The following is a 12,500-nucleotide window of genomic DNA, read 5'->3' as shown; positions in this document are numbered from 1 at the left end:
GCCGCTTTTAGCCCCTTTTAACTTTCGCGACGCCGCCGCCTCGCTCTCGGCTCGGCCAACCCCCGCCACACGCAGCTGCTCGCGGCCGGCACCCGCGGGTACCCGGAACCGAGGACGACACCGGCGCCTCACGCGTTTTAGGACACCTGAAAACTCACGGGGCCACGCAGCAGTCACAAAGCCGGTTGCGGTAGACCGGTCCCCGAACCCTGCCCCAGCGCTGGGGGGGAGGTGGAAAGGGGAGGATGCGGCAAGGCACGCGCCGGGCCGCTAACGCCACGGCTCCCCCCCGCTCGAGCCGCTCGGGGCTGGGGGAACGAGGACGACACCTCACACGCGACGGGAAGCGAAGTGGAAAGGAAGACCGCCCTTGCCCTGCCGGCCGGGGGCCCTTTCCGACGCGACCCGAAAGGCCTCATCGATCAACAAGGACAGAAGGAAAGGAAGCCAGCGGAGGCCCCACGGCCTCGCTCTTCTGGGACAGACACAGCCACGCGCACCCGCCACCGCCCTCGGGAGCAGCCAGCAGGCACGGGGCTCGGCGTGCGGGCAACACGCCGGAGGAGCAAACGGGGCGCCCTCCAGAGATGGGGGGGGGCAAGCTGCACCGGGCCGCACCGGCTCACAGGGCACCTCTGCCTCCCCGAAATGTGGGCTTGCATTTTCCCTCAAGCTGCACCGAGTTACATCTCCATCACGGGGCGCCCCTCTGGAGCCAGGAGGAAGCCGTGCTGGGGCACCGGCTTGCCCTCCTCCCCCCATGCCGGGCTCCATAGCGTACGAGTGGCCAGTCACCGCCGCTGGCTTTTCCCTTAGATGCCGTGCCCCCGCGGGCTGCGGCTTTGGCCATGGGGGGGAACCCCCGTGAAGAGGGTCCAGTGCTGGGAACTCTCTCTGCCCCTTACCGGGCTCTCTCTCGCCGTGCCTGGACGGGCTTGCTTTCCATTCTTGGTGGGACCGACGCCGGCACCACATCTCCCCGGCTTTCTCTGCCCCCGTGCCCCACCGGGCAAACTTCGCTTCGGGGGTTCCACACTTCGGCAGTGGCCGGCGCCAGCCACTCGTCAACTTTTTTTCTTTTCCCCGCTTTCGTTGCCGAGCCCGGGCTGGGCTCCGGCTCACGGACGAGCGAAACCCATCCAACACCGCTGAGGGTGCGCCAGCGGCCGCTCCAAACCGCCGCGCCTTTGTTCGGCCCCGCGGGTCCCCTCTCTGACCCGGGCGAAAGCCACCGAGAAGCCAGACGGACCCCTGCCCAGCCGCCTGGCGGGTGGCTTGGAGCAGCCGCTCGGCAGCGCTGCCCTGGGAGTGCTCGGCGTCGCTTGTTCCCTCATATACGGAACTGGAGGGCCGTCAGCTCCGCGAGCGCACAACCAGCCGACCTCCGCCCAGCGGCAGGTCGCAGAAATCACGCCGGCTTGTACGATGACGTAGGCGGAGGCAGAGCGCAACAGCGACCCCTTGGCGACAAGCGCGATCTCCGCGGAGAGCACGTCTACTCGCCGAGGGAGAGCACGTCTACTCGCCGAGGGAGAGCACGTCTACTCGCCCAGGGAGAGCACGTCTACTCGCCCAGGGAGAGCACGTCTACTCGCCCAGGGAGAGCACGTCTACTCGCCCAGGGAGAGCACGTCTACTCGCCCAGGGAGAGCACGTCTACTCGCCCAGGGAGAGCACGTCTACTCGCCCAGGGAGAGCACGTCTACTCGCCCAGGGAGAGCACGTCTACTCGCCCAGGGAGAGCACGTCTACTCGCCCAGGGAGAGCACGTCTACTCGCCGAGGGAGAGCACGTCTACTCGCCCAGGGAGAGCACGTCTACTCGCCCAGGGAGAGCACGTCTACTCGCCCAGGGAGAGCACGTCTACTCGCCCAGGGAGAGCACGTCTACTCGCCGAGGGAGAGCACGTCTACTCGCCGAGGGAGAGCACGTCTACTCGCCGAGGGAGAGCACGTCTACTCGCCGAGGGAGAGCACGTCTACTCGCCGAGGGAGAGCACGTCTACCTCCCGCCTGAGGGAGAGCACGGGGGGGGGGGGACAAAGACAGGCGGCAGCAGCTTCGGTGAACGTCACCCGGGAGGCGACCGGGGCTGTCCCGGGGCAGTCCCGGGAAGCCGGCGTCCGACACAGGGAACCGTCAGCTGCCGGACCGGGGCGAATCCCCGCGGCCACGGCAGGGGTGGGGGCTCGAAGACAGCCGGCAGCCGCTTCGGTGAACGTCACCCGGCCGGCGACCGGGGCCGTCCCGGGGCCGTCCGGGGATGCCGGCTTCCGGCACGGGGTCCCGGCCGCGGCCGGACCGGCTCGAATCCCCGCGGTCCCGGCAGCAGCCGGAGCCGCTCGCCGTTCGGGCTCCCGGCACCCTACAGATCCGGCGACTCGTTCGCGGGCGGCGGGGGGAGGCAGTGGAGGGGGTGCGGGCAGAAGCGGCCGCGGAGGCGGAGGGGGGGGGGGGGCTCGAAGACAGCCGGCAGCCGCTTCGGTGAACGTCACCCGGGAGGCGACCGGGACCGGCCCGGGAAGCCATCGTCCGGCCCCGGATCCCGGCCGCGGCCGGACCGGCTCGAAGCCCCGCGGCCCCGGCACGGGGGAGGCCCAAAGACTGGCGGCAGCCGCTTCGCTGAACGTCACCCGGCCGGCGACCGGGGCCGTCCCGGGGCCGTCCCGGGATGCCGGCTTCCGGCACGGGGTCCCGGCCGCGGCCGGACCGGCTCGAATCCCCGCGGTCCCGGCAGCAGCCGGAGCCGCTCGCCGTTCGGGCTCCCGGCACCCTACGGATCCGCCGACTCGTTCGCCGGCGGCGGGGGGAGGCAGTGGAGGGGGTGCGGGCAGAAGCGGCAGCGGAGGCGGAGGGGGGGGGGGCTCGAAGACAGCCGGCAGCCGCTTCGGTGAACGTCACCCGGCCGGCGACCGGGGCCGTCCCGGGGCCGTCCGGGGATGCCGGCTTCCGGCACGGGGTCCCGGCCGCGGCCGGAGCGGCTCGAATCCCCGCGGTCCCGGCAGCAGCCGGAGCCGCTCGCCGTTCGGGCTCCCGGCACCCTACAGATCCGGCGACTCGTTCGCCGGCGGCGGGGGGAGGCAGTGGAGGGGGTGCGGGGAGAAGCGGCAGCGGAGGCGGAGGGGGGGGGGGGGCTCGAAGACAGCCGGCAGCCGCTTCGGTGAACGTCACCCGGGAGGCGACCGGGACCGGCCCGGGAAGCCATCGTCCGGCCCGGGATCCCGGCCGCGGCCGGACCGGCTCGAATCCCCGCGGCCCCGGCACGGGGGAGGCCCAAAGACTGGCGGCAGCCGCTTCGCTGAACGTCACCCGGCCGGCGACCGGGGCCGTCCCGGGGCCGTCCCGGGATGCCGGCTTCCGGCACGGGGTCCCGGCCGCGGCCGGACCGGCTCGAATCCCCCCGGTCCCGGCAGCAGCCGGAGCCGCTCGCCGTTCGGGCTCCCGGCACCCTACGGATCCGGCGACTCGTTCGCCGGCGGCGGGGGGAGGCAGTGGAGGCGGTGCGGGGAGAAGCGGCAGCGGAGGCGGAGGGGGGGCGGGGGGGACGATAGTGGCGGGGGGCGGGGGGTGCTCGAAGGCAGCCGGCAGCCGGTTCGGTGAACATTCGCCGGGGCGGGGGGGCGACCTGTCCGTGCCCGGGGCAGCCCCGGGAAGCCGGCAGCCAGCACGGGGTCCCGGCAGCACCTGTTCCCTGCCCTGGGACTTGCCGTGCCCGGCGGCCGGTTGCCGGGTGGGGGGAGCGATGAGAGGCGGGGCGCAGCGGCCGGGGCAGCGCCGGGCCGCAGCGGGGGGCTGGGCGGGTGGGGTAGGCGTCGAGCGGCAAGCCCTCGGCTGCAGCGAATGTTCGGCGGTGCGGGGCGGGGGGGGACGGGACGACACGTTGGGGGCGCCGAGTCCGAGCCACCCCCGGCCCCAGGGGCGGCCGGAGGGGGAGGCCGGTGCCTGGCCCTGGGAGCTGCTGGGCGCCGGATGGCCGAGGGTGCGTCAGAAGCCGCCCGAGCGGTCGAGCAGGTCCTCCAGAAAGGCCTAGGGTGGCTTCGAGGGCCCCGGGAGCAGTCGAGGGAGGCCTCCAGGCAGGTCTGGAGTGGATGGGAGGCCTTCCAAAGCAGACAAGGGAGCCTGCAGAGCGTGCGGGGGAGGCTTCTGGTGCGGCCTGGGGTGGGACGGAAGCCTGCAGAGCGTGCGGGGGAGGCTTCTGGTGCGGCCTGGGGTGGCTGAGAAGCCTGCAGAGCGTGCGGGAGAGGCTTCTGTTGGGGCCTGGGGTGGCTGAGAAGCCTGCAGAGCGTGCGGGGGAGGCTTCTGCTGCGGCCTGGGGTGGCTGAGAAGCCTGCAGAGCGTGCGGGGGAGGCTTCTGCTGCGGCTTGTTCCCTCATATACGGAACTGGAGGGCCGTCAGCTCCGCGAGCGCACAACCAGCCGACCTCCGCCCAGCGGCAGGTCGCAGAAATCACGCCGGCTTGTACGATGACGTAGGCGGAGGCAGAGCGCAACAGCGACCCCTTGGCGACAAGCGCGATCTCCGCGGAGAGCACGTCTACTCGCCGAGGGAGAGCACGTCTACTCGCCGAGGGAGAGCACGTCTACTCGCCGAGGGAGAGCACGTCTACTCGCCCAGGGAGAGCACGTCTACTCGCCCAGGGAGAGCACGTCTACTCGCCCAGGGAGAGCACGTCTACTCGCCCAGGGAGAGCACGTCTACTCGCCGAGGGAGAGCACGTCTACTCGCCCAGGGAGAGCACGTCTACTCGCCCAGGGAGAGCACGTCTACTCGCCCAGGGAGAGCACGTCTACTCGCCGAGGGAGAGCACGTCTACTCGCCGAGGGAGAGCACGTCTACTCGCCGAGGGAGAGCACGTCTACTCGCCGAGGGAGAGCACGTCTACTCGCCGAGGGAGAGCACGTCTACCTCCCGCCTGAGGGAGAGCACGGGGGGGGGGGGACAAAGACAGGCGGCAGCAGCTTCGGTGAACGTCACCCGGGAGGCGACCGGGGCTGTCCCGGGGCAGTCCCGGGAAGCCGGCGTCCGACACAGGGAACCGTCAGCTGCCGGACCGGGGCGAATCCCCGCGGCCACGGCAGGGGTGGGGGCTCGAAGACAGCCGGCAGCCGCTTCGGTGAACGTCACCCGGGAGGAGACTGGGGCCCTCCCGGGACCGTCCCGGGAAGACGACGTTCGGCACGAGATCCCGGCCGCGGCCGGACCGGCTCGAAGCCTCGCGGTCCCGGCAGCAGCCGGAGCCGCTCGCCGCCTCGGGCTCCCGGCCCCCTACAGATCCGGCGACTCGTTCGCGGGCGGCGGGGGGAGGCAGTGGAGGGGGTGCGGGGAGAAGCGGCAGCGGAGGCGGAGGGGGGGGGGCTCGAAGACAGCCGGCAGCCGCTTCGGTGAACGTCACCCAGGAGGCGATCGGGGCCGTCCCGGGGCCGTCCCGGGATGCCGGCTTCCGGCACGGGGTCCCGGCCGCGGCCGGACCGGCTCGTATCCCCGCGGCTCCGGCAGGGGGGGGGGGGGCTCGAAGACAGCCGGCAGTCGCCTCGGTGAACGTCACCCGGCCGGCGACCGCGGCCGTTCCGGGGCCGTCCCGGGAAGCCTGCGACAGGCACGGGGTCCCAGCCGCGGCCGGACCGACTCGAAGCCCCGCGGCCCCGGCACGGGGGAGGCCCAAAGACTGGCGGCAGCCGCTTCGCTGAACGTCACCCGGCCGGCGACCGGGGCCGTCCCGGGGCCGTCCCGGGATGCCGGCATCCGGCACGGGGGTCCCGGCCGCGGCCGGAGCGGCTCGAATCCCCGCGGTCCCGGCAGCAGCCGGAGCCGCTCGCCGTTCGGGCTCCCGGCACCCTACGGATCCGGCGACTCGTTCGCCGGCGGCGGGGGGAGGCAGTGAAGGAGGTGCGGGCAGAAGCGGCAGCGGAGGCGGAGGGGGGGGGGGGCTCGAAGACAGCCGGCAGCCGCTTCGGAGAACGTCACCCGGCCGGCGACCGCGGCCGTTCCGGGGCCGTCCCGGGAAGCCTGCGACAGGCACGGGGTCCCGGCCTCGGCCGGACCCGCACTGGGTGCCGCCGCCTCGGGCTCTCGGGACGGTATGGATCCGGCGACTCGTTCGCCGGCGGCGGGGGGAGGCAGTGGAGGGGGTGCGGGGAGAAGCGGCAGCGGAGGCGGAGGGGGGGGGGGGCTCGAAGACAGCCGGCAGCCGCTTCGGTGAACGTCACCCGGCCGGCGACCGGGGCCGTCCCGGGGCCGTCCGGGGATGCCGGCTTCCGGCACGGGGTCCCGGCCGCGGCCGGACCGGCTCGAATCCCCGCGGTCCCGGCAGCAGCCGGAGCCGCTCGCCGTTCGGGCTCCCGGCACCCTACAGATCCGGCGACTCGTTCGCGGGCGGCGGGGGGAGGCAGTGGAGGGGGTGCGGGCAGAAGCGGCCGCGGAGGCGGAGGGGGGGGGGGGGCTCGAAGACAGCCGGCAGCCGCTTCGGTGAACGTCACCCGGGAGGCGACCGGGACCGGCCCGGGAAGCCATCGTCCGGCCCCGGATCCCGGCCGCGGCCGGACCGGCTCGAAGCCCCGCGGCCCCGGCACGGGGGAGGCCCAAAGACTGGCGGCAGCCGCTTCGCTGAACGTCACCCGGCCGGCGACCGGGGCCGTCCCGGGGCCGTCCCGGGATGCCGGCTTCCGGCACGGGGTCCCGGCCGCGGCCGGACCGGCTCGAATCCCCGCGGTCCCGGCAGCAGCCGGAGCCGCTCGCCGTTCGGGCTCCCGGCACCCTACGGATCCGCCGACTCGTTCGCCGGCGGCGGGGGGAGGCAGTGGAGGGGGTGCGGGCAGAAGCGGCAGCGGAGGCGGAGGGGGGGGGGGCTCGAAGACAGCCGGCAGCCGCTTCGGTGAACGTCACCCGGCCGGCGACCGGGGCCGTCCCGGGGCCGTCCGGGGATGCCGGCTTCCGGCACGGGGTCCCGGCCGCGGCCGGAGCGGCTCGAATCCCCGCGGTCCCGGCAGCAGCCGGAGCCGCTCGCCGTTCGGGCTCCCGGCACCCTACAGATCCGGCGACTCGTTCGCCGGCGGCGGGGGGAGGCAGTGGAGGGGGTGCGGGGAGAAGCGGCAGCGGAGGCGGAGGGGGGGGGGGGGCTCGAAGACAGCCGGCAGCCGCTTCGGTGAACGTCACCCGGCCGGCGACCGGGGCCGTCCCGGGGCCGTCCGGGGATGCCGGCTTCCGGCACGGGGTCCCGGCCGCGGCCGGAGCGGCTCGAATCCCCGCGGTCCCGGCAGCAGCCGGAGCCGCTCGCCGTTCGGGCTCCCGGCACCCTACAGATCCGGCGACTCGTTCGCCGGCGGCGGGGGGGAGGCAGTGGAGGGGGTGCGGGGAGAAGCGGCAGCGGAGGCGGAGGGGGGGGGGGGGCTCGAAGACAGCCGGCAGCCGCTTCGGTGAACGTCACCCGGGAGGCGACCGGGACCGGCCCGGGAAGCCATCGTCCGGCCCGGGATCCCGGCCGCGGCCGGACCGGCTCGAATCCCCGCGGCCCCGGCACGGGGGAGGCCCAAAGACTGGCGGCAGCCGCTTCGCTGAACGTCACCCGGCCGGCGACCGGGGCCGTCCCGGGGCCGTCCCGGGATGCCGGCTTCCGGCACGGGGGTCCCGGCCGCGGCCGGACCGGCTCGAATCCCCCCGGTCCCGGCAGCAGCCGGAGCCGCTCGCCGTTCGGGCTCCCGGCACCCTACGGATCCGGCGACTCGTTCGCCGGCGGCGGGGGGGTGGCAGTGGAGGCGGTGCGGGGAGAAGCGGCAGCGGAGGCGGAGGGGGGGCGGGGGGGACGATAGTGGCGGGGGGCAGGGGGTGCTCGAAGGCAGCCGGCAGCCGGTTCGGTGAACATTCGCCGGGGCGGGGGGGCGACCTGTCCGTGCCCGGGGCAGCCCCGGGAAGCCGGCAGCCAGCACGGGGTCCCGGCAGCACCTGTTCCCTGCCCTGGGACTTGCCGTGCCCGGCGGCCGGTTGCCGGGTGGGGGGAGCGATGAGAGGCGGGGCGCAGCGGCCGGGGCAGCGCCGGGCCGCAGCGGGGGGCTGGGCGGGTGGGGTAGGCGTCGAGCGGCAAGCCCTCGGCTGCAGCGAATGTTCGGCGGTGCGGGGCGGGGGGGGACGGGACGACACGTTGGGGGCGCCGAGTCCGAGCCACCCCCGGCCCCAGGGGCGGCCGGAGGGGGAGGCCGGTGCCTGGCCCTGGGAGCTGCTGGGCGCCGGATGGCCGAGGGTGCGTCAGAAGCCGCCCGAGCGGTCGAGCAGGTCCTCCAGAAAGGCCTAGGGTGGCTTCGAGGGCCCCGGGAGCAGTCGAGGGAGGCCTCCAGGCAGGTCTGGAGTGGATGGGAGGCCTTCCAAAGCAGACAAGGGAGCCTGCAGAGCGTGCGGGGGAGGCTTCTGGTGCGGCCTGGGGTGGGACGGAAGCCTGCAGAGCGTGCGGGGGGAGGCTTCTGGTGCGGCCTGGGGTGGCTGAGAAGCCTGCAGAGCGTGCGGGAGAGGCTTCTGTTGGGGCCTGGGGTGGCTGAGAAGCCTGCAGAGCGTGCGGGGGAGGCTTCTGCTGCGGCCTGGGGTGGCTGAGAAGCCTGCAGAGCGTGCGGGGGAGGCTTCTGCTGCGGCCTGGGGTGGCTGAGAAGCCTGCAGAGCGTGCGGGGGAGGCTTCTGCTGCGGCCTGGGGTGGCTGAGAAGCCTGCAGAGCGTGCGGGGGAGGCTTCTGGTGCGGCCTGGGGTGGGACGGAAGCCTGCAGAGCGTGCGGGGGAGGCTTCTGGTGCGGCCTGGGGTGGGACGGAAGCCTGCAGAGCGTGCGGGGGAGGCTTCTGGTGCGGCCTGGGGTGGGTCGGAAGCCTGCAGAGCGTGCGGGAGAGGCTTCTGCTGCGGCCTGGGGTGGGTCGGAAGCCTGCAGAGCGTGCGGGAGAGGCTTCTGTTGGGGCCTGGGGTGGCTGAGAAGCCTGCAGAGCGTGCGGGGGAGGCTTCTGCTGCGGCCTGGGGTGGCTGAGAAGCCTGCAGAGCGTGCGGGGGAGGCTTCTGCTGCGGCCTGGGGTGGCTGAGAAGCCTGCAGAGCGTGCGGGGGAGGCTTCTGGTGCGGCCTGGGGTGGCTGAGAAGCCTGCAGAGCGTGCGGGGGAGGCTTCTGGTGCGGCCTGGGGTGGGACGGAAGCCTGCAGAGCGTGCGGGGGAGGCTTCTGGTGCGGCCTGGGGTGGGTCGGAAGCCTGCAGAGCGTGCGGGAGAGGCTTCTGTTGGGGCCTGGGGTGGCTGAGAAGCCTGCAGAGCGTGCGGGGGAGGCTTCTGCTGCGGCCTGGGGTGGCTGAGAAGCCTGCAGAGCGTGCGGGGGAGGCTTCTGCTGCGGCCTGGGGTGGCTGAGAAGCCTGCAGAGCGTGCGGGGGAGGCTTCTGCTGCGGCCTGGGGTGGCTGAGAAGCCTGCAGAGCGTGCGGGGGAGGCTTCTGGTGCGGCCTGGGGTGGCTGAGAAGCCTGCAGAGCGTGCGGGGGAGGCTTCTGGTGCGGCCTGGGGTGGCTGAGAAGCCTGCAGAGCGTGCGGGGGGAGGCTTCTGGTGCGGCCTGGGGTGGGACGGAAGCCTGCAGAGCGTGCGGGGGAGGCTTCTGGTGCGGCCTGGGGTGGGACGGAAGCCTGCAGAGCGTGCGGGGGAGGCTTCTGGTGCGGCCTGGGGTGGGTCGGAAGCCTGCAGAGCGTGCGGGAGAGGCTTCTGCTGCGGCCTGGGGTGGGTGGGAAGCCTGCAGAGCGTGCGGGGGAGGCTTCTGGTGCGGCCTGGGGTGGCTGAGAAGCCTGAAGAGCGTGCGGGGGAGGCTTCTGGTGCGGCCTGGGGTGGCTGAGAAGCCTGAAGAGCGTGCGGGAGAGGCTTCTGGTGCGGCCTGGGGTGGCTGAGAAGCCTGCAGAGCGTGCGGGGGAGGCTTCTGGTGCGGCCTGGGGTGGCTGAGAAGCCTGAAGAGCGTGCGGGAGAGGCTTCTGGTGCGGCCTGGGGTGGCTGAGAAGCCTGCAGAGCGTGCGGGGGAGGCTTCTGGTGCGGCCTGGGGTGGCTGAGAAGCCTGCAGAGCGTGCGGGAGAGGCTTCTGGTGCGGCCTGGGGTGGCTGAGAAGCCTGCAGAGCGTGCGGGAGAGGCTTCTGCTGCGGCCTGGGGTGGCTGAGAAGCCTGCAGAGCGTGCGGGAGAGGCTTCTGCTGCGGCCTGGGGTGGGTCGGAAGCCTGCAGAGCGTGCGGGGAGAGGCTTCTGCTGCGGCCTGGGGTGGGTCGGAAGCCTGCAGAGCTTGCGGGGGAGGCTTCTGGTGCGGCCTGGGGTGGGTCGGAAGCCTGCAGAGCATGCGGGGGAGGCTTCTGCTGCGGCCTGGGTCTCTGGGTGGCCTCTAGAGAGGTGCAAAAGACCCTCTGGGTTGGGCTGGGGTGGCTCTTGGACCCCTGCCACACAGTGGAGAGAGGCCTCCGGCCCGCCACCTGTGTCCCTGTGTGCCTGAGTGCCTGTGTCCCTGTGTCCCTGTGTCCCTGTGTCCCTGAGTGCCTGAGTGCCTGTGTCCCTGTGTCCCTGTGTCCCTGAGTGCCTGAGTGCCTGAGTGCCTGTGTCCCTGTGTCCTTGTGTCCCTGTGTCCCTGTGTCCCTGTGTGCCTGAGTGCCTGTGTCCCTGTGTCCCTGTCTGTGTACCTGTGTGCGAGAGTGTCCGGCACGCCACCCAGCGGCGGCGGGCAAGCAGGTAGGCGGGTGGGCGGGCCGGCGAGGGCCAGTGTGAGTTTGGGGGGTGGGAGGGGAGGCGGCAGCTGGAAGCGTCAGAGGAGGGGGCGTGGCTCCGGCTGGCCCCGGGAGCAGGTTCCCGGGACCGGGACCGGCTGGACCCGGCGGGTGGTTGATCCCGGGGCGGGGGGGCAGAGGGCTGCGTGTGCGGCGGGGGGGGTGGAGGGCGAACCGCGGCGGGAAGCGGATGCTTCAGAGCAGGTTACGGGGGCGGGGACGGACGACACCACCTGTCCCCGCCCCGGGACGGGCTGGACCCGGCGCCCTGGACCCGGCGCCGTGTACCCGCCGCCGCCCCCCGCCGCCGCCCCCCTCCGCCACCCCGGGACCCCGACGTTTTTTGGCGCCCGCGCCTTTTTTTGCTCCCCGCCTGCCCGCGCTGCCCCGGGCCCTCCCCCGGGGCGGGGCGGGAGGGAGGGACGGACGGACGGACGGGTAGCCGGGGATCTCCGAGCGCGCGCCACCAGACCGAGGCGGGTCCCGGCGGCGGCGGCGGGCGGCGGCGGCGGCAGCAAGCGACGGCGGGGGGGGGCAGGCTAGGGAGAGAGGGGGGAGCGGCATGCGGTAGGGCTGGGGGGTTTGTTTCGGGGGGGAGGGGTGGGGGGGGGGGTGGCAGCGGTCAGCGAGAGCGGGGAGAGGGGGAGCGGCATGCGGTAGGGCTGGGGTGTTTTTGGGGTGGGGGCGTTGGGGGGATTAGCGGGCGGGCGGGCAGCCGAGCCAAGCGGCAAGCCGGGGGGCGGGCGAGGGCGGCTTTAGGGCCGGAGGAGCGGAGCGCAACCTCCCCCGTGCAGGCTCCAGCGTGGAGAGCAGCAAGTTTTTGGGGACGGGGGACGACGGACGGGAGGGGCAGCGGCGAGAGGCTAGCTGCGGCAAGGGGCACCGGCACGGCCGCCCTAACAGCGCCGCCTCGGTCGCAGGGGTTAGAGAGCAGCCGGGCAGCCCGGGAGGGAAGCGGCAGCCCGCGAAGGGGGGAAGGGGGGGCTCCGCGCAAACCGCTAACGGGAGCCGGGGGGTGTGGGGAGCTGGGGGTGGCAGCAGCGGCAAGAGGCAACGTCGGGAGGGGGGGCTCCGCGCAAACCGGTAACGGGGGCCGGGGGGTGTGGGGGGGGGCGGTGGCGGCCGCGGCAAGAGGCAACGGCAGGCGGGGGGGCTCCGCGCAAACCGGCAGCGGGGGGGGGGGGCGGGGGTAGCGGCAAGAGGCAACGGCGGGAAGGGGGGGCTCCGCGCAAACCGCTAACGGGAGCCGGGGGGTGTGGGGAGCTGGGGGTGGCAGCAGCGGCAAGAGGCAACGTCGGGAGGGGGGGCTCCGCGCAAACCGGTAACGGGGGCCCGGGGGTGTGGAGGGGGGCGGTGGTGGCCGCGGCGAGAGGCAACGGCAGGCGGGGGCGCTCCGCGCAAACCGGCAGCGGGGGGGGGGCGGGGGTAACGGCAAGAGGCAACGGCGGGAAGGGGGGGCTCCGCGCAAACCGGCAGCGGGGGGGGGGCGGGGGGTAGCGGCAAGAGGCAACGGCGGGAAGGGGGGGCTCCGCGCAAACCGGCAGCGGGGGGGGGGCGGGGGGTAGCGGCAAGAGGCAACGGCGGGAAGGGGGGGCTCCGCGCAAACCGGCAGCGGGGGGGGGGCGGGGGGTAGCGGCAAGAGGCAACGGCGGGAAGGGGGAGCTCCGCGCAAACCGGCAGCGGGGGGGGGGCGGGGGTAGCGGCAAGAGGCAACGTCGGGAGGGGGGGCTCCGCGCAAACCGGCAGCGGGGGGGGGGCGGGGGGTAGCGGC

The sequence above is a fragment of the Melanerpes formicivorus genome, unplaced genomic scaffold, assembly GCF_026170545.1.
Source record: "Melanerpes formicivorus ecotype bairdi unplaced genomic scaffold, bMelFor1.0.p_v2 SCAF_388, whole genome shotgun sequence".
Lineage (NCBI taxonomy): Eukaryota > Metazoa > Chordata > Aves > Piciformes > Picidae > Melanerpes > Melanerpes formicivorus.
Note: the sequence above shows the minus strand (reverse complement) of the source record.